The sequence below is a fragment of the Aotus nancymaae genome, unplaced genomic scaffold, assembly GCF_030222135.1.
Source record: "Aotus nancymaae isolate 86718 unplaced genomic scaffold, 86718_ANA_hifiasm-v0.15.2.pri h1tg000036l, whole genome shotgun sequence".
Lineage (NCBI taxonomy): Eukaryota > Metazoa > Chordata > Mammalia > Primates > Aotidae > Aotus > Aotus nancymaae.
In genome coordinates this window covers 994,475-1,021,692 of record NW_026988450.1, presented here as the reverse complement: position 1 = coordinate 1,021,692, position 27,218 = coordinate 994,475, and the positions used below count along the sequence as shown (strand labels likewise).

Genomic DNA, 27,218 nt, shown 5'->3' with positions numbered 1-27,218 from the left:
ACTATAGTGATTCCCTGAAAACCGAGCTCGTCAGCCAGCAGGGACGCCTTCCCCCTTGGAGCAGGCTAAAATTAACTGCTCATTATGAAGTGCCACAGGAAAGCTACCAATGTGTCTTGTCCAGGAACAGTCACTTAAATTCATCACTGCTTAATGATGTGAGCCATGAAGTCTCCGTGTTCGGCACTCACACCCTGCCCCTCCTGAGAGCCGGGACGATCTGAGCTTCCCCCGCACCGGAAGCTCAGCCAGTGTTTGCAGGAGCACTTCGGTTCACTGTCCAGTGGTTGCTGCTAAGCAAGCTTACACTAGTCTGCTTGGCTGCTCTTGGGTGATTCAATGCAAGGGTCCTAGAATAAACCAACATAAAATAAGCTAGAGGAAATTAAATGATTCCTGTTTCAAGAAAATATTAACACCCACAGCACTGTAAGCAACAGGAGAGAAATTCAAAGTCCTCTCTTCAAATGGACATTAATGGATCATGATTATGAATGTGCATACAAAGTCTCAGACCTTCTGCTCGCCACTTGCTGTTTATGCTACTTGGCAGACACGTGAAAGCTAAGACAGGACTTCTGGGAAGACGAAGTAGGTGTGCTCTTTCTGACTCCTCCCACAAGTGCAACTCAGAATGCTGGACATTATGTAGACAGCACTGAAAGGTGTAGAGAAGAAGCCAGGCTGCCTAGAGACCTGAGGACCTACATGATACGGGTTTCTGGTGTTTTCTTTTTGTCTCGTATATCCAAGACTTGAAGCTGAAGAAGTTGGCAACCGGGAAGTGCCAACAGGAAGAGGCATAAAAAGCTGATCCTCCCCAGGCGAGGGACCAGGAAAGAGGCAGCCTATCAAGATGGAAAACTTTCACCACAAGACACCCTCCACCCTGCCCCAGGCAAACGCTATAGCACCCTCACACCATGTCAACAAAGGCCAGGTTGGGAGCCTGGATTCCCACTCTCTCTGGGCTAAAAGGAGGTGCCCCACACACTCTGCCCCCTACCCCGCTAGGGTGGTGTCAGTGGACACCACACGGGGAGGCTGGACTTGCACTCCCACTCAGCACTAATGAAATGCCCCTCCCTCTGCCAGCTGTGGTGGCATCAGAGAGCCCTAGAGGCAAGTCCAGAATGTCACCGTAGCTCACTATAATGAGACCGTCCCTGCCGTGGTGTCAGGCAAGGCCTCATGGGGAATGGTCTTCTTCTTCACAACCAGGTCATACTGACGGAACTCTCAACACCCCCACCCAGAGCAGTGAGGAGACACCCCCACTGTCAATGGAGACCGAGTGGAAAATCTGGGCTTCTTGCCAACCTCCAGGTAATGAGGCAGCAGCCTCTCCCCCCATCCCCAGTAGTGTCAGAGGAAGCTCACTAAAATCAAGGGTTTAAATAAGATCTTGAGTCTCATGACCTAATACTTAAGTGTTTGGGTTTCTATCTAAAATCACACATTATACCAAGGAAAAGGAAGATCTTAAATTGAATGATAAAAGAAAAGTATTGCATGCCTACACTGAGATGGCACAGATGTTAGAATTATCTGACAAAAATTTGAAAGCAGCCAACATAAAAATACTTCAATGAGCAGATACAAACATGCTTGAAACCAATGAGCAGCATAGTCTTAGCAAAGAAATAGAAAGTCCTCATAAGAAATAGAAGAAAAAACTAAATAAAAATTTTAGAACTGAAAAATATAACCAAAATAAAAACTCAATGGATGGTCTCAACAGCAGAATGGAAGGGACAGAGGAAAGAATCAGTGAAGAGGAGGACAAAACAGTAGAATGTACCCAATCTGAATGACCGAATCTGAATAACGTAGAAAGCAGACTGAAAAAACAGAAAACAGATTCTCAGAGACCTGTGGGACTGTAACAAAATGTCTAACGTTTGTGTCAACAGAGTCTCAGAAGGAGAGGAGAAAGCGGACGTGCCTGAAAAGTGCCCAAGGAATGATGGCTCAAAACTTTGTACATTTAACAAAAGAGAAGCCTTCGGATTAAAGAAGCAAAGTGAATCCCAAATAGGAGAAACCCAGAGGAATCAAACCATAATTAAACACATCACCATTAAACTTTCAAAACCAAAGACAAAGCAAAGCAAAATTTCTGAAAAAATCCAAAGAAAAACAATGCCTCATTTATAAGCAGAAAACAATTCAAGTGACAGATTTCTCATCAGTAGCCACGAAGGCCAGAGGAATGGCACAATGATTCAAGTGCTGAAAGAAGAAGATTGTTAGACTAAAAACCCACATCCAGTGAAAATATCCTTGAGAAATAGAAGAAAATTCAAAAGATCCTCAAATTAAGGAAAACCAAGAGGATTTGTCATCAACAGACCTACCCTAAAAGAATGGTTGCAAGTTCTCTAAATGGAAAGGAAAGAATAAAAGAAGAAATCTTGGTACATTCGGGAGGAAGAAAATACACAGTGAGCGAGAATATGGATAAAACAATAGACTTTCCTTCCCCTCGTAAGTCTTCTGTGTTCTTTCTAATTTCCTTTCCTCTGAAGGAAAAACAGAGAACAAACAGAAACCAAAAAATAAAACATACTTAACTCCTACTATATCAATACATACACTAACCACAAATAGTCTAACCATAACCTAACTATATGTTGTTTACAAGGAACTTGTTTCAAACATAATGATATAGTCAGGTGGAAGTTAAAAGGATGGAAGAAAATATATTACATAGATATTAATCAAAATAATGGAGGAATGACTGCATTAATATCTGACAAAGTAGGGTAAAGAGTTAAAAAAAATACCAGAGACTGAGAGGGACATTATATGATAATAAAAAAATCAATCCGTCAGACGACATAGTAATCCTAAATGTGTGTGCACCAAACAACAAAGCCACAAAATATGTGAAGCAAAAACCAACAGAACTGAAAGAAATGGACTAATTCATAACTGTAGTTGAAGACTTCAGCATCTGTCCTTCAACAATTGCTAGGATAAGCAGGCAGACGACCAGCAAGGATACAGAATAAAGCAACACCACCACAGGTTCCAATCAACACTTAGGGAATACTTCCCCTAATAAGCAGAATGGACTTGTTTTTTCAGAGATCCAGGAAAATACACCAAGATAAACCACATTCTGTGCCATTTTTTAAAATCTCAACAACTTTAAATGAATTGAAGTCATTCTCTGACCACATAGAAACAAACCAGAAATCAAAAATCAGAAAATATCCAGACATGTAGAAACTAAAAACTCTCTGAAACACCTCTGAAAGTCTATGAATCAAAGAGGAAATCTCAAGAGAAATTTAAGAAATACATTGAAGTCAATGAAAATGAAAATACGGCATATTAAAATTGTGGGAAACAGCTAAAGTTGTGCTGGAAGGCAAATTTATACCACTAAGTGTAGAGTTTCAAATTAATAATTTAATTTCCCACCCCAAGAAACTAGAAAAAGAAGAACAAAATTAACTAAAGTAAACAGAAAGAAGGAAATAACAAGAGCAGAAACCAGTGATGCTGAAAAGAGAAAACTAAGAAAGAGTATCCGTTTTTTAAAAGTTGGCACTTTGAAAAGATCAATAAACTTAGCAGACCTCTAGCAAAACTGACAAAGGATTAAGGGAGAAAACCCAAAACCTCGATATCAGGAAGGAAACTGGGGATATCCTTTTCCCTGCAGACATCAAAAGGATAAGAGGTCGGTGCATGCAGAGGACAGAACCCAAAAGGGCACACCCCTGGCTGGCTGGCTGGTGTACAAGCTGGAGGCTGCTCAGTGTTCTAGGACACACCTGACATTTTGTAACAATGCTTGAAATAAACATCAGCCATCTCTATGAGCAGCAGTTTCAGCTCTTGGCAGACATGTGTAACCTTATCGATGAAAATTACAACAAAACTCGTGCTGAGACCAAGAAGAATTGTCACCTGAATGAGAACACTGAAAAAGAATCATTGCATTGGGCTTTCAGTGTCTTCTTACGCGACACCAAAAATAAGCTCCCTCTAGAGGGAAGCTCAGATGCTAAGATCGCCTTTCCAGGTGGCCTCACCAGTGCTTGTTCTAGTCATCCAGTAGGTAATTCAGGCAAGCCTGAGGAGAGTGATGCCCTTGAAGTAAGGCAAGCGCACGGAAGCATCTGAAAGCTGATCAGGAATCCCCATGGAAGCAGTTCCTCCAGGAGAAATTATTTAACACGATTTCACTACGAGGCTCAGTCTGATGGTATCTGCGGTGAACATGAAATTGATTACAATTTATTTGTGAGGAAGAATGTCACTTTGAGTCTAGATCCTAATGAGATTAAAAACTATTGTCATATCTCAAAGGAAGAACTAGAAGAACTTCTGAAAACAGCAGCTACTTATAAAATTAAGAGAACACCATGGTTTCAAATTATCGTAGAGGCTTTTCTTGTTAAATGGTGGGATCACTTAAATCAGTGGAGTCAGTTTGCTTATCACAAGAAAATACGTAGATGTGAATGCAGAGATGAATGATTACTGAAAAAATCTCTACTTGGTAAATTTAAAATGATAGTTTTGTTTTAAATTTGGTCCCCTATGGGAACTCTCATATGATACATTGATAACTTTGCAACTTGTATGGAAAAAATAATTAACTTATAACATTGTATTACACACCCAGGATATATGCTCTGTTTGTAAAAGACATTTGTAAGGGAGATTATTGTAAAGTCAGAGAAAGCAAATAAAAATTAATTTAACCTGTTCAAAAAAAAAGGATAACAAGGAAATATAATGAACAATTCTATACACATAAATATGACAAATTAGATGATATGAAGTAATTCCTTAGAAAACTCAAACTACTACCATACTAATTATTTCAAAGATCATCGTATTAGCCCTAAAACTATTAAGACAATTGAATTCATAGCTAACAAACACCCAGAAAGGAAATCTCCAGGTCCAGGTGGTATCACTGGTTCTACCAAACGTTTAAAGAAGAATTGAGGCCAACTCTGTAGAATCATTTCAGAAAATAGAAGAGGAATGAACACGTCCCAGTTCGGAACTAGACAAACACAGCACAACAAAAGCAATAAAGCTTGGTGTCCCTCGTGAATATAGTATAAAAATCTTTAGCAAATATTAGCAAATAGAATCCTACAATATGTAAAAAGAATGACACTCAGTACCAACTGGATTTTATTTAAAAGATGCAATGCTGACTCAGCACTTGAAAAGGAATCATTGCAATCCATTATACAACGAGCTAAAAAAGATTTACAAGAAAAAAACAAACAAGCCCATTCAAAAGTGGGCGAAGGATATGAACAGATACTTCACAAAAGAAGACATACATGAGGCCAACAAGCATATGAAAAAATGCTCATCATCACTGGCCATTAGAGAAATGCAAATCAAAACTACATTGAGATACCATCTCACACCAGTTAGAATGGCGATCATTAAAAAATCTGGAGACAACAGATGCTGGAGAGGATGTGGAGAAATAGGAACACTTTTACACTGTTGGTGGGAGTGTAAATTAGTTCAACCATTGTGGAAAACAGTGTGGCGATTCCTCAAGGACCTAGAAATAGAAATTCCATTTGACCCAGCAATCCCATTACTGGGCATATATCCAAAGGATTATAAATCGTTCTACTATAAGGACACATGCACACGAATGTTCATAGCAGCACAGTTTACAATAGCAAAGACCTGGAACCAACCCAAATGCCCATCGATGATAGACTGGACAGGAAAAATGTGGCACATATATACCATGGAATATTATGCAGCCATTAAAAATGAGGAGTTCGCGTCCTTTGTAGGGACATGGATGAACCTGGAAACCATCATTCTCAGCAAACTGACACAAGAACACAAAATCAAACACCACATGTTCTCACTCATAGGCAGGTGTTGAACAAGGAGAACACATGGACACAGGGAGGGGAGCACTATACACGGGGGTCTGTTGTGGGGGAGTGGGGTGGACAGCGGGGGGGTGGGGAGTTGGGGAGGGATAGCATGGGGAGAAATGCCAGATATGGGTGAAGGGGAAGAAGGCAGCAAATCACACTGCCACGTATGCACCTATGCAACAACCTTGCATGTTTTTCACATGTACCCCAAAACCTAAAATGCAATAAAAAATAAAAATAAAAAAAAGAACTAAAAAAAAAAAAAGAAGAAAGAAAAATCACATGACTGTACAGTCAAATGCTCCACCCCTGAGCTATGCCCCTGAGAAAATCACAGTTGTATCGAACGATGCAGAAAAAGCAGTTAACAAGACTCAATACTCATGCATGATCTTTACAAACTCTCAAAAAATTAAGAATAGAAAGAAACATCCTCTACTTGATAAAGAATGTCTACAAACACCCTGAGGCTAACAGTACACTTAATAGTATAAATGAATGACCGAATGTTTGCTCCCTGAGGTTGAGAACAAAGTAAAGATGTCTACTCTAACATTCTCGTTCCACACAGTGCTGAAGCTCTGTCGAGTCAGTGCAAAAAGGCAAGAAAAGGAATCAAAGGGCCGTGGATCAGAAAAGAAACTCACAAATCAGTCTCCGTTTGCAGATGACACGTGGTCTACATATAAAACCACAAAGAATCTGAAGAGAAAAAACTCAGAGAGCTAGTAAGCGAGCTCAGCAAGGTCATGAATATAAAATAAACATAAAGAAACCAATTGTACTTCTGCATACCAGCAATAAACACATGGACATATGGCCTTTCAATGGAAAGTAAAAATGCAATGCCATTAAAATTGATCACAAAGAAAAGAGAGACAGATACAGTGCAAATGTAACAAAGCATACACAGGACTTGTAAGCCAGAAGTTACACAATGTTGACGAAAAAGGAGATAATTTAAATAAGCAGAGAAACATATGGTGTTGATGGACTGGAAGACTCAAATAGGAAGGATGCCAGTTCTCTCCAAAACCGATAAACAGGGTCAACGATTTCTACCATAATCTCAGCAAGAGTTTTTGTAGACATAAACAAGACTGTTCCAAAGGTGTATGAAGAGGCAAAGGAATGAAAATAGCTATAATTTTGAGAAAGAAGAATTATGTGGGATGAATCCGTGCCCAATTTCAAGACTTATATAACTACATTAATCAAGACTGTGTAGTATTGGCAGAGGGATGAACATGTATGTCACGGGACCAACCGAAGAACCAGAAGTCAGCCCACGCAAATACGTCCCACTGATTTTTAACAAAGTTGTGAAAGCAGTTTAATGGTGTGAAGATACCTTACGAGCAAACGGTGCTGCAGCAGTTGGGCGTTCAAAGGCAGAATAAAATCAGCCTCGACCTGAGTCTCAAGCGCTATACAAAAATCAACCCAAAATGTGTCATGGACTTAAACTTAACCAGTACAACCATGAAACTTTTAGGAAGTGCACAGGAGAAAATATATATATGTGATTTCGCTTTTGGCAAAGAGTGTTTAAACAGGTATCAAAAGCTCAATTGATAATTCATACACTGGACTGTATCAAAATTCAAAATGTTTTTCTCTGGAAAGATCCTATATTAAGACAAGATACAGATTAGGAGAAAATATTTGTAAGACACATATCTGACTAAGGACCCACCTAGAATATGTAAAAAAAAAAAAAACTGTCAAAACTCAACAGTAAAAAAGAAAAAAAAATCCTTTAGAAAACAGACAAAAGAGATGGAGAGACATTTCATTATAGAAGATACACAGACGTAAATGAGCACATGAAAAGATGCTCAACGTCGTTGGCCATAGAAATGCAAATTAAATAAGACGCGTAGCATGAGATGCCACCGCATTCCTATCACGACGGCTAAAATCCAAAACTAGTGATAACACCAAATGCCAGCACGGATGCTGAGAAATTGCACCACTCGTACACTGCTAGTGAGAATGCAAAATGGTATGGTCACTCTGGAACTCTGGAAAACAATCTGAAAATGAAAAGCTAAACATGCAATGGCAGTGTGACTTAGCGGTTGCTCTCTCAAGCATGTAGAGAAATGAAGATTTATGTTTACACAAAAATCTGTACAAGAATGTTCAATTTTATTTGTAATAACCAAACCCGGAGAATAATCCAGGTGTCCTTCACTGAGTGGAAGCTTAAATGAACGTGATACATGCATAACAATAGAAAGAAATGAACTATTGGTATACATAACATATATGGATCATCAGAAGATTATTCTCAGTGAAAAAATGTCATACGCCATAGGATTCATTTTTATATAACTTTTGTGAAATGGTGAAATCATGGAACTGTTGGCAAGTGGCAGAAATTTGTATAATGAATACGAAGTCATAGAAATGGAGAACAGATTGACGGTTGCCACGTTTCGGGTGGGTGCACAGGAGGAGGAGGAGGGTGTGGCTATGAAAGGACAAAGGGAGGTGTCCTCAGCGGGTGGAAAGGTTCTGTGCCTTGACTGCGTTGATTCCGTGCCCTAGGCATGGTATCGTTCTACAGATTTACAAGAGGCTGTCATGGGGAGAGACTGCATAAAAGTACAGGCAATCTCTCCGTATTGATCAGTATTGCTCACTCTGTATTTGTTTTCACAACTGTATACGAACTTATCATTACTTCAAAATTAAAAGTCAATTTTTTAAAAACTTAATAACAACTCTTTGGTGTCCAAAACCGAATAGGAATTAAAAAAAAAAAATTGGCATTTTTACTGCTTCCTGTCTACAATCTCCTGCAGCTGGAAAGTGTTCATCTTTCGTGAACATTTCGCAAAGACGCTGAACAAATTCCTGTACTTACTTGGGCGTTAAACACCATAGTTTTTCCTCTCAGCAGCATAATGAGTTCCTTGGTTTAAAGATCACAGAAAGTTTGAGTAAAGAGGGCAGTAGAGACAAGGGCCTAACACAGCCCACGTTTAGAGCTGCCTCCAGAATCCATGTCGCAAAACACACTTAGCCTCTCTGGTCTTAATTTCTCCGCCTACAAAATGGACCTGCGTGTTGCCATTGGATTATAAACCAAATTCTATGGAATTAACATTGTGCCGTGATGAAGACATATCATCCTGTTTCATGTCTCCTCCTTAATGAGCCTTTAGTCAAAGAAGCAATTGGTCAGGTTTTTTTTCCTTCTCCTTGTGTCAAAGGCTCCCTGTGAAGGTGAGCACCTCTGTCCCTCCACTGAGCCCCACTCCCCTGCCAACTGGAAGGACTCCCCCACATCCTCCACACAGCTCCGCATGGGACAGCAGTGGGGTGAATGGACTTCGGTGAGCAAGAATGTGCATGATCTAGGAACAAAATCAATAATGGCAATCATTTTAATAAGAAGGATGCTTATTACATAAGTTCTATTTTAATAACTTTATAGGGTTTAATTATTTTTATTTTATATATTTTTTTTTTGAGACAGAGTCTTGCTCTGTTGCCCAGGCTAGAGTGCACTGGCACCATCCCAGTTCACTGCAGCCTCTATCTCCTGGGTTCAAGTGATTCTCCTGCCTTGGCCTCCCAGGTAGCTGGAATTACAAGCACAAGCCACCACACTCAGCTAATTATTTTTTTTTTTAGTAGAGACGATACTTCACCATGTTGGACAGGCAGGTCTCGAACTCCTGACCTCAAGTGATCCACCTGCCTCAACCTCCCAAAGTGCTGGGATTACAGGCATAAGCCACTGCGCCCAGCCCAGAGTTTAATTTTTTAAAGCAGCTGAAGGCAATGAGCATTACTCTAGGTGTATGATACAGAGCGGCAGCCCCATGCCCAGCAGTAGGCTGTGCACACACAGATGCAGCGGCTCCAGGGAGCAGGGCACTCTCCAGGCCTGGCCAAGCCCACTGAAGGCTGCCTGCCGCAGACTGCACTCCAGTGGAGCCTGAGAAAGGTCAGCTCTCCGGGCCAGAGAAGCCCAGGGATGCAGAGGCAGCCCAGGAAGGACCCAGACTGCACCGGGAAGTTCTCCCACCGCCAGGGTCACCAGCCAGAGCCACTCTGGGTCCCACGACAGCTGCAGCTGATTCCAAAGACTCTCTTAGAATCCAAGCTCTCATTTAAAGGCAAAGATAGAATATTACATTTTATCTCTTTCCCTGACTCATAATAAGCAAAGGCTCAGTGTCCATATTCAAAGTCAACATGTCACCCTTTACTATGGAAGATTCTGGCCCTACTGCTCACTCTAGTCTGATGTTCGGTGACTCCGTGCCAGGAGGTTGCCAGTGCCCTTTGGGTGTTATTCCCTGGTAGCCAATAGAAGGCGTGACGAATCGTCGAACTCTTCATCTGCTGGTGTCTCCTTATCTGCAGTCACACCTCCTTGGATGAGGAACACCTGATTGCCCAGATGACATTTAAGGAGAGAAGATGACGAGGTTCTAAATTAAGGAAGACCAGTCCCATGCTGGGCCCTGGAAATACTACCCCGTGGGTTGACATGGTCCATGGAAGAGCAGGGGCATCCTCTGGGAGAGTTTCAACTCTCAGTGTGTCCAGGACTGAGGCTGCAGCTGACCAGCAGCAGCACACGTGCAAAAATAAACAACGAAATCAGCCATGGAGGAGCGAGACCGCAGGAGCCGGGCGCGGCAGATGCAGGCACAGCCGTCCTGTGCATTTACAGTCTGGGAGCTGCAAACGCTTAAGGCGAGCTTGTTTTATGGCTCTATAGGAGCCAAATATGACATTTAAATGATCCATTCCATTAATATTGTATCATTGTGTCAATCTGGAATGCATTTGAATCGAAAGCCCCCCTCGAAATGGTCTCTTTGTTGTATCTTCTTGTTGGCTCGTTTTATCAACATCTGCTGTGTTTAGACAATATGAATTAAAACTTAGGAATGCTGTTTGTACTCGGCTACTTTTGTTGAGAGTGTAACATCCCAAGATTGGCAGTGTTTATGTAAATCAGTGTGGCTGACACAGCCATCATAAACAATGGGGAAAATATAACAAACACGTTGTTCACGCAGGAAATGTTTGTTTTGAGACTTGGCTTCGGTCTCACCAGATTGATGAAGAGGTGCTGATACCACAGATCTGTGCTGCGCTGTGCACCAGGCCGCTTCCCCTGCCCCAGAGCCTGCAGAGGCAGACTAGAGCCCCAGTTCTCACCCCTGACCCGCCGAGGCAGCTGTTGAGGTTCTCCAGCTGAAGCTCGAGTAGCCTGATGGATTTTGCCGTGTGGTGCCACAGATAACTGGCGTACACACTGCAGTCACACTTGGGGGTCCCCCACCGCCAAGTGCACGCCATCACACGGCACGAGGAATGGGAAAGGCGTCCGCAAGGCCCCTCAGACCCCGGGTCTTCATTCATACTCAGAAAGAAGAGGTGATAGGGAAATAACCACGAGGGCACAAAGACGCGCACGTTCGATGATGCTCACAGCAGCACTGTCTACACAGACAGAAGGCCAGAAACAGCCTTCACTTCCACCGCGAGGGCACTGGCTAAGCGGACGGTGGTGCAGCCAAACCTCGGCACGCCACGTAGCTGTGAAGGAGCGTGACGCGTGAGCTACGGCCGAGAGTCTCCAGCTGTCATAGATGAGTGCACAAACAGCACGCAAGATGGCAGAAAACACGCTCCCGCTCACATTCATTAAGAGGGGCTTTGTATTTGCCTGTGTAGGTTTAGTATATTCTCTCCAGAAGGATCTCAAGCAACTAGTGGGTACCTGGAGGGAGTGGAGCTGGAGGACCATAAGTTTAAAAAATCTAACAAAGCCTTGCTTGTTATTTTTATGCTCCTTTATACTGTTAAATCTTTTTATTATGTGCATGCATTACATAAAATATTCCTTATAAAAATAAAGGAAAGACCCACAATGCCTATAATCAAAAAGACGGGTAATAACAAAGCCATGGCTGTAGAAACATTGGAATCCACATATGCTGCTGGTGGGAATAGAAGCTGCGGCAGCCGCTTTGAAAAACAGTCTTACAGTTCCTCAAAAGCTTCAGCACAGAATCACCATCTGACCCAGCAATTCCACTCCTATGTATATACCCACCAGAAAGGAAAACACACGTCCACAGAGACGCTTATGTGCGAATGTTCACAGCAGCACAGCTATGACAGCCAAGAAGTAGAAACGGCCTAAATGCCCCTCAACTGATGAATGGATAAATAAAACATGTTACATTCAGGCAATATATTCATGAATTAAAAAGAGTGAAGTACTGACTTCATCACGTGGATGAACCTAGGAAACATTATGCCAAGTCAAAGAAGTCACAAAAGGCCGCATGTTACAGGATTCCATGTATAGGAAACGTCCAGGACAGGTAAGTCCACGGAGACAGGAAACAGATGAGTACTCGCGAGGGTCTGGGAGGAATACGGAAAGGGCAGTGATTGCTTAATAGCTTCGGAGTTTCCCTCCGGGTGATGAAAATGCTCCAAAATTGACTGTGGTGACGGTGACGCAGTTACGTGAATACGCCGAAAGCCAGCAAACTGCACACTTTGAATAAGTGACTTTCATGGCATATTAATCCCATCTCAATAAAGCTGTTTTTAGTTTTTGTGTTTGTTTTGAAATTTTCACTTATTTATCTCTAACATATTAACTTTTATTTTAGGTTCAGAGGTACATGTGCATGTCTGTTATGTGGGTTAATTTGTGTCACGGGGGGTTTTGTACAGATTATTTTGTCACTGGAGTACTAACCATAGTGCCTGACAGTTTTTTATTTTTTTCTGAACCTTTTCCTCCTCTCAGCCTCCCGCCTCAAGTAGGCCCCGGTGTGCGCTGTTCCCCTCCATGTGTCCATGTGTTCTGATTATTTAGCTCCCACCTGTAAATGAGAACATGTGGTATTTGGTTTTTTGTTCCTGTATTACTTTGCTAAGGGTAAGGGCCTCCAGCTCCATCTGTGTTCCTGCAAAAGACATGATCTCATTCTTTTTTATGGCTGCATAGTATTCCATGAGGTATGGGTACCATGTTTTCTTTATCCAATCTATCATTGATGGGCATTTAGGTGGATTTCATGTCTGCTATTGTGAATACTGCTGCAGTGAACATACACATGCATATGTCTTTATGTTAGAATGATTTATATTCCCTTGGGTATATACCTAGTAATGGGACTGCTAGGTCAACTGGTAGTTCTCTTTTTAGGTCTTTGAGGAATCACCACACTGCTTTCCACAGTGGCTGAACTAATTTACATTCCCACCAGCGGAGTATAGCATTTTCCTTTCTCCACAACCTCATCAGCATCTGTTATTTTTTAGCCAAAAATAAGGCTAAAATATCTTAAATTTTAAAAAAAGAAAGAAATCAAATAGGTGTTTCCTCCCTCTCTACTCAAAGGCACAACCACCCTGCACCTAACTATACTGCACTATACTATCCTGTACCACACTGCACTATCCTGGGCCACACTGCACTATGCTGGACCACACTGCACTATCTTGGACCACATTGCACTATCCTGGACAACACTGCACTATCCTGGACCACACTGTACTATCCTGGACCACACTGCACTATCCTGGACCGCACTGCACTATCCTGGACCACACTGCACTATGCTGGACCACACTGCACCATCCTGGACCACACTGAACTATCCTGGACCACACTGCACTATCCTGGACCACACTGAACTATCCTGGACCACACTGCACTATCCTGGACCACACTGCACTATCCTGCACCACACTACACTATGCTGGACCACACTGCACTATCCTGGACCACACTGCACTATCCTGGACAACACTGCACTATCCTGGACCACACTGTACTATCCTGGACCACACTGCACTATCCTGTACCACACTGCACTATCCTGGACAACACTGCACTATCCTGGACCACACTGCACTATGCTGGACCACACTGCACTATCCTGGACCACACTGCACTATCCTGGACCACACTGCACTATGCTGGACCACACTGCACTATGCTGGACCACACTGCACTATCCTGGACCACACTGCACTATCCTGGACCACACTGCACTATCCTGGACCACACTGCACTATGCTGGACCACACTGCACTATCCTGGACCACACTGCACTATCCTGGACCACACTGCACTATCCTGGACCACACTGCACTATCCTGGACCACACTGCACTATGCTGGACCACACTGCACTATGCTGGACCACACTGCACTATCCTGCACCACACTGCACTATCCTGCACCACACTGCACTATCCTGCACCACACTGTACTAACCTGGACCACACTGCACTATCCTGGACCACACTGCACTATGCTGGACCACACTGCACTATCCTGTACCACACTGCACTATCCTGTACCACACTGCGCTATACTGTGGTCCATGTACAATACCATACTATGCCACACGAGACTGTGCTATACTGTGCTGACCTGCACTGCACCATACTAAATGCTGCCATACATTCCTGTTCTATGCTGTGGAGTACTGCGCTGTCCTGCACTGTGCCACACCGCTGTGTCATACAGCACTGAGCCATACAGCACTCTGGCATACAGCACCGAGCCATACAGCACTCTGGCATACAGCACTGAGCCATACAGCACTCTGGCATACAGCACTCTGGCATACAGCACTCTGGCATACAGCATTGTGCCTTACAGCACTCTGGCATACAGCATTGTGCCTTACAGCACTCTGGCATACAGCATTGTGCCTTACAGCACTCTGGCATACAGCACTGAGTCACACAGCACTCTGGCATACAGCACTGAGCCATACAGCACTCTGGCATACAGCACTGAGTCACACAGCACTCTGCATACAGCACTGAGTCACACAGCACTCTGGCATACAGCACTGAGTCACACAGCACTCTGCATACAGCACTGAGTCACACAGCACTCTGGCATACAGCACTGAGCCATACAGCACTCTGGCATACAGCACTGAGCCATACAGCACTCTGGCATACAGCACTGAGTCACACAGCACTCTGCATACAGCACTGAGTCACACAGCACTCTGCATACAGCACTGAGTCACACAACACTCTGCATACAGCACTGAGTCACGCAGCACTCTGCATACAGCACTGAGTCACGCAGCACTCTGCATACAGCAGTGTGTCATGCAGCGCCGTGTCATACTGCAGTGCGTCATAGAGCGGGCGCCGCATCACAGGGCGCCGTGTCGTGCTGCACCGCGCCATAGAGCAGTGTGCCAATCAACACCAGACTGTGCTGTCCTGCATTCGGCCATACTGTATTATCCTCCACTATGTACAGCTCAGCTTACCGTCGCCCAGTGGGCACCAAGCGGAACATGCCGCAGTTTGCATTAACCATTTACTCCGTGAACTTGGCCCTGGGCTGACGCCCCGTGCTCTGCTAGCACTGGGATGTCTAGGAGGACCCATGCGGCCCACTCATCCCATGAGCTGCAGGTTCACCTGCTCACTGGCCCACCCCTACCTCTCAACTGAGTCACAACCACGAGTCAGACGCTGCCAACCCTACGATGTGGAACTAAGTCTTTGACCTAAACTTACATTGCAGCAAATTTCTGCACCTCCACAATAGGATTTCATCCTTCTCCCGCAAACCCAGTCCCTCCTGCTTCTTCCTGCAGCGGGGCACGTAAGAGGCTGTGGTGCCGCAGAGGCGTGCAGAGCGCCTTTCAGCCCCAGCACAGCGACCCCGCCTGCTCTCCATGGAGTGGGATGTGGGGAATCCAGGGTGCTGGGTGAAAGGACCTCAGGGCAGGAGTGCTGCTTGCTCACTGGGGGCCCCGGTCCAGAAGTCAGGAACCTTGCGTTACCATCTCTCCCCGAATTTAGGAACGCCCCTTTCACCCTACGGCATCTCCAATTTATTATCCAAACAACAAATGAGATGGATTCGATGATTTCTGAGGCTCGTGGCAGCCCCTGAGTGACCATCTCCTTGCACAGTCCCTTGCACAGAGGACAAAGCTGTCCTTCCCTACACCACCCCAGTCACTGGGCCTCTCTAGCCAAGTAAGAGGCAACTATTCGCCCTGCAACTGCAAGCTTGTCATGTGAATGTCTCCATGGGCTCCAGGCAATGTGGCGGCAGACAGTCCGTGTGAAGAGCCTGGGCCCGTCCCCACACCACAGCAGGCAACATTGCCTAAGGCCCGCGAAGGCAGCTAGATGGTCAGCCTCTGCTAGACGCAGCCCTCCTCTCCTAATCGGCACAGGCCTGCTCCCTCCACTCCCTCCATCCACCCCTCCTCCAAACCTTGAACAGCAACGTGACACCTACATCCCAGGATTAACGAGCTGTAAGATTAAGGTGGCTCCACGCTAAAAAAAAATTTATTGGCCGGGCGCAGTGGCTCAAGCCTGTAATCCCAGCACTTTGGGAGGCCGAGGCGGGTGGATCACGAGGTCAAGAGATCGAGACCATCCTGGTCGACATGGTGAAACCCCGTCTCTACTAATACAAAAAATTAGCTGGGCATGGTGGCGCGTGCCTGTAATCCCAGCTACTCAGGAGGCTGAGGCAGGAGAATTGCCTAAACCCAGGAGGCGGAGGTTGCGGTGAGCCGAGATTGCGCCATTGCGCTCCAGCCTGGGTATCAAGAGCGAAACTCCGTCTCAAAAAAAATAAATAAATAAATAAATAAATAAAAATTTATTTTAGGCCGGGTACAGTGGCTCACACCTGTAATCCCTGTAAGGCCAAGGTGGGCAGATCATGAGGTCAGGAGTTTGAGACCAGCCTGACCCAAATGGTGGAACCCCTCTACTAAAAATACAAAAATTAGCTAGGTGTGGTGGCACATGACTGTAACTCCAGATACTCAGGAGGCTGAGGCAGGAAAACTGCTTGAACTTGGAAGGCAGAAGTTGCGGTGAGCCGAGATCAGGCCACTGCACTCCAGCCTGGGCAACAGAGCAATACTCCGTCTCCAAAAAAAAAAAAAAAATTATTTTAACCAAGAAGTGAACCAAAAGAAAGATGTCTAAGAAATGAATGTCTAATGGCAAAATTTCAGATATCTACTCTCTGGTTGGAGGAGGACACACAGAGGATCATTCTGAAACACCTGAAATCCTGCCAGGTGGGCAGTGAGCTGATCTGAAGCATCGGCCAGAGCCGCTACGAGACTGAGCCGGAACCACAGCCTGCCTCTGGGAATCCTGACTCTGAACGTCATGAGCGAGCGTGGCTCCAGTGCTGTGACCCATCAGGCTGTGGGCGCCAACACCTCCTGACAGGTTCCTGCAGGGCCGCATCACGTCGCACCTTAACCACTGTTCACCCTCCTCACTGTCTCTGTCCCTCCACATTTGCTCCTGGGGAGCCCAGTGCAGGACGGGGCTCAGAGCAGACACCCCGTGAGCATCTGGTCCACAGAGGACTGGAGGGATGGGTGGACGTGGAAGAGAAGTCCCAGAGTGGGAAGCAGCCATGGTAGCCAAGCAAAGGTGGGCGCGAGTCACGTGCTGGTTCTCAGATGCTCACGCTGGGAGGCACCCAAGGTCAAGTCACCCGAAGCACAAAGGCAGGAGACCCAGAGCGCGAGTCACAGTCACGGCCACGGCTCTGGGCCGGATGTTCTGGATGCCGCCCAGAGACACAGCCCTCGCGGGTTTAGAGTGAGGAGAGAGCACGCCCCTCACCCTCCTCACCCACCTTCCCAGGCTGTTGGCTTACTCTACTTACGTAGGAAGCCCCTGCCTTTGACCCAGAGTTCTGCCATCAGAACCAAGAGAGGGTGGCCTTTTCTCACAGACGGCAGAAGACGGAAGGGGAAGGCGGCAGTGAACTTCCCCGGGGTGCTCAGGTGAGGGCAGTGCAGAGCGGGCGCTTTGCTAGAAGGCAAGGCCACCCAGGACCGGTGCGTGCAGGGAAGGACATGCCTAATGGACTCAAGTGCTGCTGGGGACGGCAAGAGGGAAACGATACAGGGAAAAATGATGGCAGGGGAATTTCTGGGATTGTTAAAACCCCAGGTTGTAAATATCTGCCAAGGTCAATAACATGTCGTCGCATCCACTCCTTGATATTCCTGTAGACGTCCTGCAGAGAAAAGTGGTCCCAGTTTCATAAACAAGATCCCTGTTTACACACAAAGCCATTGTGTCAGCTCCATTCTCTTCCTCCTGGGGAGAGAAGGAACTTTCTACTGTGATTCTCAAAGGATACCGTGCTGTGCTTCACGGATCTGTGCAGCAATGCAGGAAATTAGAGCAGGGAAGTGGCTGAGCTCCTCAGAGTGTCATGATGACAGAGGTGGCCATTCGTATTGCCCTGTTTGACAGAAGGAAATAATTAGCTGCAGAACTCACTCTGATTTGCAGGAGAAATAACACCCACCTAGAGTGTGGAATTGTTCTCAGCACACTGTGGAGAAGACTGTGATGTTATCACATTTCTGGAAGACGGCATCTTTCTTCCCAGAAAACACTGCCTGCTGGGGCCAAGGGAGCACTAAGGGAATAAACAGGTCCCACTGCACCCAAAGCCCATTCGAAGTTACAGTATTCTGGCATTCATAAGACATGACCTTCTCTGTACCAAGCCCTAAAAAAGTAACAAAACAGTATCATGTTATTAAAGTTATAACATCACGATGGTGCAGTGGTGTCCCCTGAGCCATTTCACCTTGAATCCAAAACTCTGTTCACATTTATCCTCTCATGTGCAGACTCCTCCACAAATCAGCTTTACCACTCAATCAATTGATCAAATATTTATTGAGAATCCAGTATTCAAGCTGTAGGGCTAAGCATTGATCACTGGCAATAAGTTATTATGGACACTTGATCATTGTCAACATGATGAGACCTCAACAAAGAGTTCATAACCGAACCTCCCTAAAAATACCAACCAAGTCTGTTTTTAATGCTCACAATGTTTATCGACCCAGGTGTGTCTTTTAAAATAAACTACAGCATAAAACCCTCCTTATCTAGAACGCTGACGACCAGGCAGCACAGAAGAGTATTATTAGACTATCTCACCTGTATCAGGAGTTTTTGTACCTACAGAAAATTCAGCACTTTCTGTGCGGAATGGGTGGGCAGATGGATGGACGATGGATGGGTGAGTGAATGGGTACATGGGGCCTTTATATCTGTAATTTTAAGGGAGGGGGTGACTGTTAATGAGGAAAACAGTGACAGCTTAGAACTTTGCAGCTGTCCAGGAAAGGGAGAACATAAGCTGCCTGTTTTCTTAGGCAAACACATTCTCACCTGTGGTAGCTAAAGGACACGCAGGCTGGTGTCAGCACAATAAAAAAGACGTGTGCTGACAGTTCCATGTTCAACGACACTCGCTAAAAAGAACGGCGGCCTTCACCATTTCACCTTCAGTCTTGGCTCCTCCAGCCGGAGGAAAGGAGTCAACAAGTACTTCTCAGAGCTCAGGTGTTTGTGAAGCTAGGAGGATATACGTCTCCTTCCTCACTGACGCATCCTGATTTTTAAGCCACTCCAAATAAAGGTAGGAGCCACAGCTTAGCACTTAAGTTGATAAGGTCTTTGAAAATCAAATCTATTGAACATATTGTCACAGGAAATATGACACAGCTGAATGCTCTAGTGTTAAAAATTGGAGGGCATGCCCCTTATGTGTCACAGTGACGCCATGAATACACGTCAGTGACAGCATCTATAGGGTTACGGCAACAGACCAAGGCAAAATGACACACAACAGGAGCCTTCCTCACCTGTCGCCCAGCCCTGAAGGGGAGAAAGTGCTCAGAACACCATGATGTCATTAACCTGGAAACGGAGTTCAAAAGTGTTTGTACCCTTACCTTCTTAGGGTCACAGTGATAAATTCACTTACAACAATGTAAATGGACTTATCAGATCGCTTCCCAGGAAAGCAGACTTGGCCTAGGAAGGATGTGAACAGGGAGATGTTGGTTGATGGAGAGAAATGAAAATGTCTAGAGAGGGACAGGGACAGGAAAAGGGACGCAGAAGCCCAAAGATACTGTCACACCTTTGAGGTCTGCGTGGGACCAGTCCTCGCAACGAGCAAACGCGTTGTTATTTTCTCTGTCCGACAAGGCTACAGGCCCAGCCTGGTTTTGTTTTGCCGCCTGCACCCAGGCTCTGAGCTCCCCGTCATGCGGCCCCTCTAACCCATTGGGACATCGAGCAGAGGAGCGAGCTTCAAACTCCTGGGGCTGGATTTGCTGGATGAAGCTCCATCTTTGAGAAAAGATGCAGTGTGGCAAGATAACGCCAGGCAGAGAAAGACCATCAGTGAGACTGCTTTTCACAAAGGCGAACGATCGGGAACCACGAGGGACTCAGTGTCGACCGCAGAGGCCACCTCCGTGCTTTCAGGGTGAGGAAATGGGCACTCGGGTTGGCAATGAGGACCAGAGTCCTGCCAGGTCCAGACAATGTTGAGACACTGATTCAGACCTCTCGAGTCTCTGCTGACTAGATCCCCTCAATTACAGAAAAATCCCCTGGCCTGACGACAGCATCGAAAGAACATGTATTCCTTTACTGCAGATTAGAGAAGCAAACTGTAACTTTGCAAAAGGTTCCCAGAAAAGAGAGGGCACTTAATCAAACTCAGAGGCTTGGAGCTGGAGGCGAACTCGGAAGACCTGCTTCAGGCCCCTCTTTTACAAAAGGAGGAACATTTCAACACCCCGTCACAGTCACTGAATGGCAGAGTAAGGACATGACCAAGTCCCCCAGCCCTTCCACACCATGCCTCCTTCTCTGTGACCCAGAAATAGCATCTCTTTAACATGATAGATACTTAACGCCTTGTGCTATCGAACCACAGAAGACGAGCCCAAGACCACTGCTTTGCATAAGACTTTCTCCCATCCAGAGGTTGGAAACTCAGGTCTTGATCAACATCAAACTTGATGGCTTCTCAATCGACACTAGCCACAGTTTCCAGACGATGAATGACTCAGCAGATTAAAACCTTGGAAATTTCTAACAACTGTCTATCTTTTCTCTGGGAGAAGTTCCAGCTGTCCCAGGGCCATGCCAGGGATGCAGGAGATTGGGGCCGGCCAGTGACCATGAGGATGACACCAATCTGGAAAGGCCACCCTGGGACCGAGTCCTGTGGCGAGCATCGCAAGGCGCAATACCTCACCTACCCACCAAGGAGAGCTCCCATCTTCCCACAGCGTACCAAGATTTATTTCACCACACGATGGTTGACCCGTAGTGAAGAAATGCTCCCAGAAAGCTTTCAATTATCCTCCGTCTGGATTATCCACCCAAAACACCAGGCTGGAGGTCTAAGAGAACACGGCACACTCTGGAGGATTCCAGACCACATGAGTTCAGGCTGTGGGATGTGGCATCCCCCCACTCTGGGTCATGGCTGCACCCCTGAGACGAGTTCGGGCTGTGGGACGCGGCATCCCCCCCACTCCGGGTCATGGCTGCGCCCCTGAGACGAGTTCGGGCTGTGGGACGTGGCATCCCTCCCACTCCGGGTCATGGCTGCGCCCCTGAGAGAGGTCACTGGCTGCTGAAGCCAAGGACTGCACTTGTGCACAAGGAGTCATCATCTCTAGCAAGCGACATGTCATCTTATGCAAAGCAGCTGGTCACCGATCAAACCCAACAGCTAACACCCTACACGCATCTACTTCACAAGAAGAGATGAAATACTGAGTCCCAGAATTTCGCTTCTAGATATCTTTGCTAGAAAAGTACTCAAATATGGGCACAAAGGGACACAGGTTAGGATGTTCGTAGCAGCAGTATTTGTATTGTGACCAATCGGGAAATCCCAAATATGTGTCAATAGAGAAAATGGCCAAATTCACCGTGGTGCAATGCAGCTGCTAAACAGACGCACACAGAAAGGTCTTTCAGACGAAATATGCCAAGTACAGAAGCCAGTTTGCAGCCCATGTGTAGTGCACCACTCCACGCATGCTTTTATAGCTATACATTTTAATATGGACACGTAAGTGTATGCAGGTAACACCAAAAAAAAAAAAAGATAGTGCATGTCACACCAAACTGATAAAACAGTGTATTTCTGGGGTGAGGACAGGATTATAAAAGGGAGTGATAGGGATCTTTTGCTTTATTTGTATATAGATACTACAGATTTATGCATTTATTACACTGTTGAGATGTGTATATATCTCTCACCAGTGTAATTAAAAGAAAGGATAGAATGGTAGAATGAAAATAAACCAGGAACCGGATGGTGAAACCAAGGCCTGGGCACCAGGAGCCCACCTGGGGAGGGGCAGAGGTGTCCACTCAGGCGGGGCCCAGACCCACACAGAGAGAACCAGGCCTCGGGGACATTTGCTTCCCTGATCCAGTCCCTCACCATGCCTGGCCAGCTCCTCCTGGGCCTGCCCTCCTGGACTCTGCACCTCCACTCCTGGCCCGTGCTCTGACCATGCACTACACACACGTTTCTCCAGCTTGACCTCAGCATGTTCACTTGATTCCAAGAAGGCGCCTGCCCTCTGGTCCAGGACACACGCTGTGGCCAAAGGGCACCCCCTTTCTTTTTCACCCTGGCCCCGCAGAACCCTCCCAGACTTACTGAACAGAACCCGTCCGCTGACTTCAGAAGCCGGGGAAAGTCAGGCAGCTAAAAATGGTGCTCAGCACAAATTGCTTTTCAAGTCAGGAAGGGAGGAGTAAGATGCTCGTTCCTGACCCCGGAACGCACACAGGACAGCAAGGGCCAAGGGGCAAAACACTCTCATTCTGTCTCCTTTTGTCTCTTCCATCTTAGGCTCATGCATAACCCTCTTCAGTGTGCAAAAGGCAATTTGCAAATCAAGTCAAATGCGCCCAACTCACCTTGCCTGTGCATTGCTTCTCTCTGCATCCAGGCCTTCTGCCTTTCTGGTTCCGGGTTCCATTTTTTCGCTGCAACCTCCGCCTCCTGGATTCAAGCGATTCTCCTGCTCAGCCTCTGGAATAGCTAAAACTGTTTAACTGTCACAGTAGCCTGCAGCACACACCCAGCTAACTTTTTTATTTTTTGTTAGTACACACGGGGTTTCACCATGCTGGCCAGACTGCTATCACACTCCTAGCCTCAAGTGATCCACCTGCCTCAGCCCCCCCGAAGTGCTGGGATTACAGGTATGAGCCACCACACCTGGCCAAGCTGGCATTCTTTCTAAAAAACAAATACCGCATCGCCCCGCACCTGTTCAAAACCACCAAGTATACTCACACCCACACCTTAAGGACCAGGTACACCCCACAACCCAGCTTAGGTGCATTCCTCATGTGCCCTTTTCGGGGGGAGAGCTGCTGCCCCACAGCCTCTCTGGCCTCTTACTCAGTCTCTGGGCCCCGCAGAGCAGGGCCACGCAGCCATGGAGGGAGAAACCCCTCAGTGAAAGCGTAAAGAGCAGCTCAAAGAAGCCAGTCCACCTTCTTCCATCTGCCTTAGGCGGTGGTTGTCACTACATATCGTTTTAAAGGGCAGTTTTCATTGTTTCTTTTCATCAGATCTTGAATGCTGCGTGGCGGGGCTCCTGGGGCTCTCCTACTTAGGGACCTCCACCGACGCTTCACCCCAGCCCTGCGGAGCCCAGATGGCACGCAGCCCTGACGGTGCAGGGCAGGACGGTGCTGGCCGAGCGGGCACAGGTCTCGATGGGCACAAGCCCACGGTGCAGAGCCCGGGCTGGCTGCTGCCTCTCCTGCCCAGATGCACGGGGCGCCAGGCCACGTGCTTCAGCCATCCTCAGACGCCTGCATGAAGATCGCTATCCGTGATAGATAAGAAGGTAAACCTTTAACTACCACTAGACCTATCTCTTGGCCTCGAGTAAAAACTCAGAAAATGTCTGTTTAATCTTTTTTAAATCGAAAATGACACATTTCTTTCGAACACTAAAAACACCTTTGTACCCCATCCCCTCCCCGACGAATTCTTGTAAAGGAGGTGCCTGGATAACACTGAATAGTTTTAATAGTCTACTTGAAATAATTTATTTTATTATATATTTCTGCTTACAGCAGCCCTCACCCACCCCAGTCCAAATTGGCCAGACCTCTCATTGGAGGGCGATGCTTCCCAGAGGCAGCCATGGAGGGGTTCTCTCTACACTGATTTCTCTCCTAACAGAACTCAACAATAATAATACTAGTCTCAGCGGAGGGGGTGCTCACGGGGGCCGCTGTAATGCTGTGAGTGGGAACTGCAGTTGGGGATACTCACGGATTTGGTGTCCAGCCCTGTCACTTCAGCAAGCCTCTAGGGCTTTGAGACTCAGTGTCCCCACTCCAAAATAGAGCTGATGATAACACATCTCCGAGGGACACCGGGAGCACCGGGTCGGGTAAGGTGCGCACACGCTTGGCCACCGCCTGCAGATGGGACAGATCCATGCTGAATCCAGCTACGACCCAGCCACCACCGTGCAGGCCTGCCCTCCTGGCCGGCCAGTCGGCTCCATGGGAAAGGCTCTTCCCTGTCTCCATGCCTTTCTTGGCGCACCTGGCCTGGGTGTGCACCCCCTCCTGAAGGCACCCATTAATTAGACCCCATGCATAGGGTGAGACACGGTCTAAGCCCCCTATGTACTCCTCCGAGTCCCAGCCTGCGTGTGCCCCTCCTCTCCCCTATTCCACACTCACACCCTCACTCACCCACTCACACACATGTGCACTCACACGCTCATGCAGGTATATTCACACACACCCCAGACTTACTCCAAGCGCAGCGCCCGGAATGGCGCCTGTCCACTCTGCTCCTGGCCTACAGCGCAATAAGGGCAGAAATTGGGAGTCAAGGTTCAAAAACCATCACTGCAATTCATCAGAAGAATTTGATGGCTGTCGAATCTGAAAATAAACTATTGAACTTGTACTTTGTATGTCTTCTTTCTTATTTCATTTTTAGTAATTTGTTTTATCATAACATAAAAATATGTGTTATACATTGAAAATCAGAGATTTCTAAAAAGCTTCTCCTTCATCCCAGAGAGTCCAAGCGGTATGGGAGTACTGTCCCTCGTCCACCTACATCACCACCTCTGGCTTACTCCACACCCCTATTGCTGAGCCAGGGAGCTTTCCCAGGATTTGGGGAGGACTCTCTTTTTCTGTCCCCTGCAAGATCATTCTGCTTAAGGCAGCCCCTGAGACCCCTGCCTCCAGGACTCAGACCTCAGAGACTGCGCAGGGCTGACCCAGGTCTCTTCCAGGGCTTGGGGGAGGGCGAGGGTGAAGCACAGGCCAGGTTTCTCAAAAAGAGGGAAAAGGAAGCCTGCACCCTCACCCCCAGGCATCTGGAGCCTGGATTTGGCAGCTGGGAATTGATGGACCGCGCTTTGAGCTCCAGCCAGCAGAGTCGCTCGGGGCGGATTTGAAAGTGTGGGGGAAATCTGGCATGTTGGAAAAGAGGCCAGCACACAGCAGGAAGGAGGTGCCGACCTGCGGCTGATAAAGATCCAGACTCATACAACCTCGTGTCACGGAGCAGAAAGCCAAGCGTCTGTCTGGGGCGTCGGAGCGCCGAGAAGCTCTGCCCAGCGCCCTTTGATGTTGCTGCTTCCTCCAGCCCCTCCACCAGGCTCCCTCAGGCAGACCCAGGGGCTCCCTGCCACTCCTCCAGGCCCAGCAGGAAGTGCTGCACTGTGATTGCAGAGGCTGGAAGCGCTCACCCACTCTGCATTTGCATCTGGATGGACAGAACCCTGAAGTAGAACCCTTAAAGTCACAAACTGCACTTGAGGGCTGCCCAGCAAGGACAGCCCTGACAGGGACCCAGCCTGACAAGCAGCTCCAAGACACTCGCACTCAGGTAACGCAACCTCAGCCCGAACGCCTCCGCCAGTGTGCTCATCAGGAATGAAAAGGACCCGGCAGCATTTTCTTTTTCAGTCAGAAAAGTACATCAGTTTGAGGAAACTAGAAGTCCACGTGCTGGGGGTCTGATTGAGGAGCGGAGGAAGAGGGTTAGAAATATCAGCCTTTTTAATTTCCAAACTTAAGCAAATTCACTTAGGACATGAGTCATTCTTGGAAGATGATAGGGCCTGCAGTGAGCATCTTTTTTGTTTTAAAAGAAAAACGTATTGCCTATCTTTTAAAAAACGTATTTTTTGCATCTTAAGCTCCTGCTTGAAATATGTTCGAGGCAAAAAATCTAAATCAAATTGAGGTTGTTTTTTTTTTTAATTAGTCATTAAGCCGTTTCCCAGCGCGACAGGACTGTCTGTGTTTCCCTGGGTCCTGCTTCTTGCAGAACAGGTGCCTTAAGACAGGTGCAAGCAGGGTCAACAAGGCGCACGTGTGCCCCTGCTCCGGGCCACCTGCAGGGCACCCAGCCGCTTCACGTTTCCAGTCACCTTCCCGAAGGCAACTGCCTGACTGGTTTGAGGCCTTACCTCGGGTTCTGGCATTTACTCAACAACTTTTTGAAGGACCCAGCGACATGGGGAGACACTAAGCTGTTTTCTGCTCCGCTCTGCTGATGGCATCAGAAGGTCCTCATGCAGCCCGATGGGTGGCACACCTCACGGCGGGTCCTGCTCGCACAGGAACTTGGTGCTGCACGTGGCTCGTGGTGCCGCTGTGTGCAGAGAGGAAGACGCAGCACACTCAGCTCTTCTTTTTCTTCTTCCCAATCTAGCAGCAGGGTCACTGGGGTCGGTGCCGCCCCGGAGTGGTTCCACTGAGCACCGGCTGAGAATCACGAACCAACGTGAGGCGGCGACCCGGTCTACAGCGGTTATGCCCAGTCCTCACTCCCCTAAAACTGCTCATTGTTAAGACCCATCCAAACCTGCTGAGTCGGACCCACTGCAGGTGGAGCCCAGCATCCTGATTTTAACGTGTCCCAGTGATCGTCTTGCGCTGCCAGGCTTGAGAACCAGTGCGGCCGGCCTGGGACGTAGTGGACTGGTGTTCTTCAACAGCTAAAGCCCACGAGGCACCCCAGGCCCAGGCCTGAATGGGCCCCCGCAGGTAAGTACCCCACAGTGGTGACAAAGAGAGCACCCGCCGGGGTCTGAGCACGACACCCCAGCCCCTTGCCAGGATCATCCTAAGGCACCCCTCTGCCGCCAGCACCGCTCTTTGAAACATGCACAGGGTGATGGTCTCCCAGGCCGTGTCTAGCGTGGCTTCTCATCTCCTTGCACAAATGCAGCATGAAACGGTGCTTCTTTGGGGGCCCCAGAGCTGCTAGAGCAGAGGCCCCAGAGAGTGAGTCCTCACCGCCCTATGGGACCAGCTGGTCAACGACCTTGGCTGTGCCAGCCTGCAGACCACCACCACCTCAGGAAGCACCTGGAGGGACTGCGAGGAAACAGCCACCGTCCTGGCCACTCTAGCAGAGCCACCGAGT

At 47.1% G+C, this 27,218-nt stretch overlaps 1 long non-coding RNA gene across 1 annotated transcript; it reads right to left on the bottom strand.

Moving 5' to 3' along the window:
• Positions 1 to 298: 298 nt before the first annotated feature.
• On the bottom strand, positions 299 to 24,210 carry LOC135277949 (uncharacterized). Its single transcript, XR_010345482.1, has 3 exons — positions 24,084 to 24,210; positions 22,706 to 22,835; positions 299 to 350 (listed from the first exon to the last, which is right to left on the bottom strand). It is a non-coding gene; the product is annotated as an uncharacterized LOC135277949 (long non-coding RNA).
• Positions 24,211 to 27,218: the final 3,008 nt, after the last annotated feature.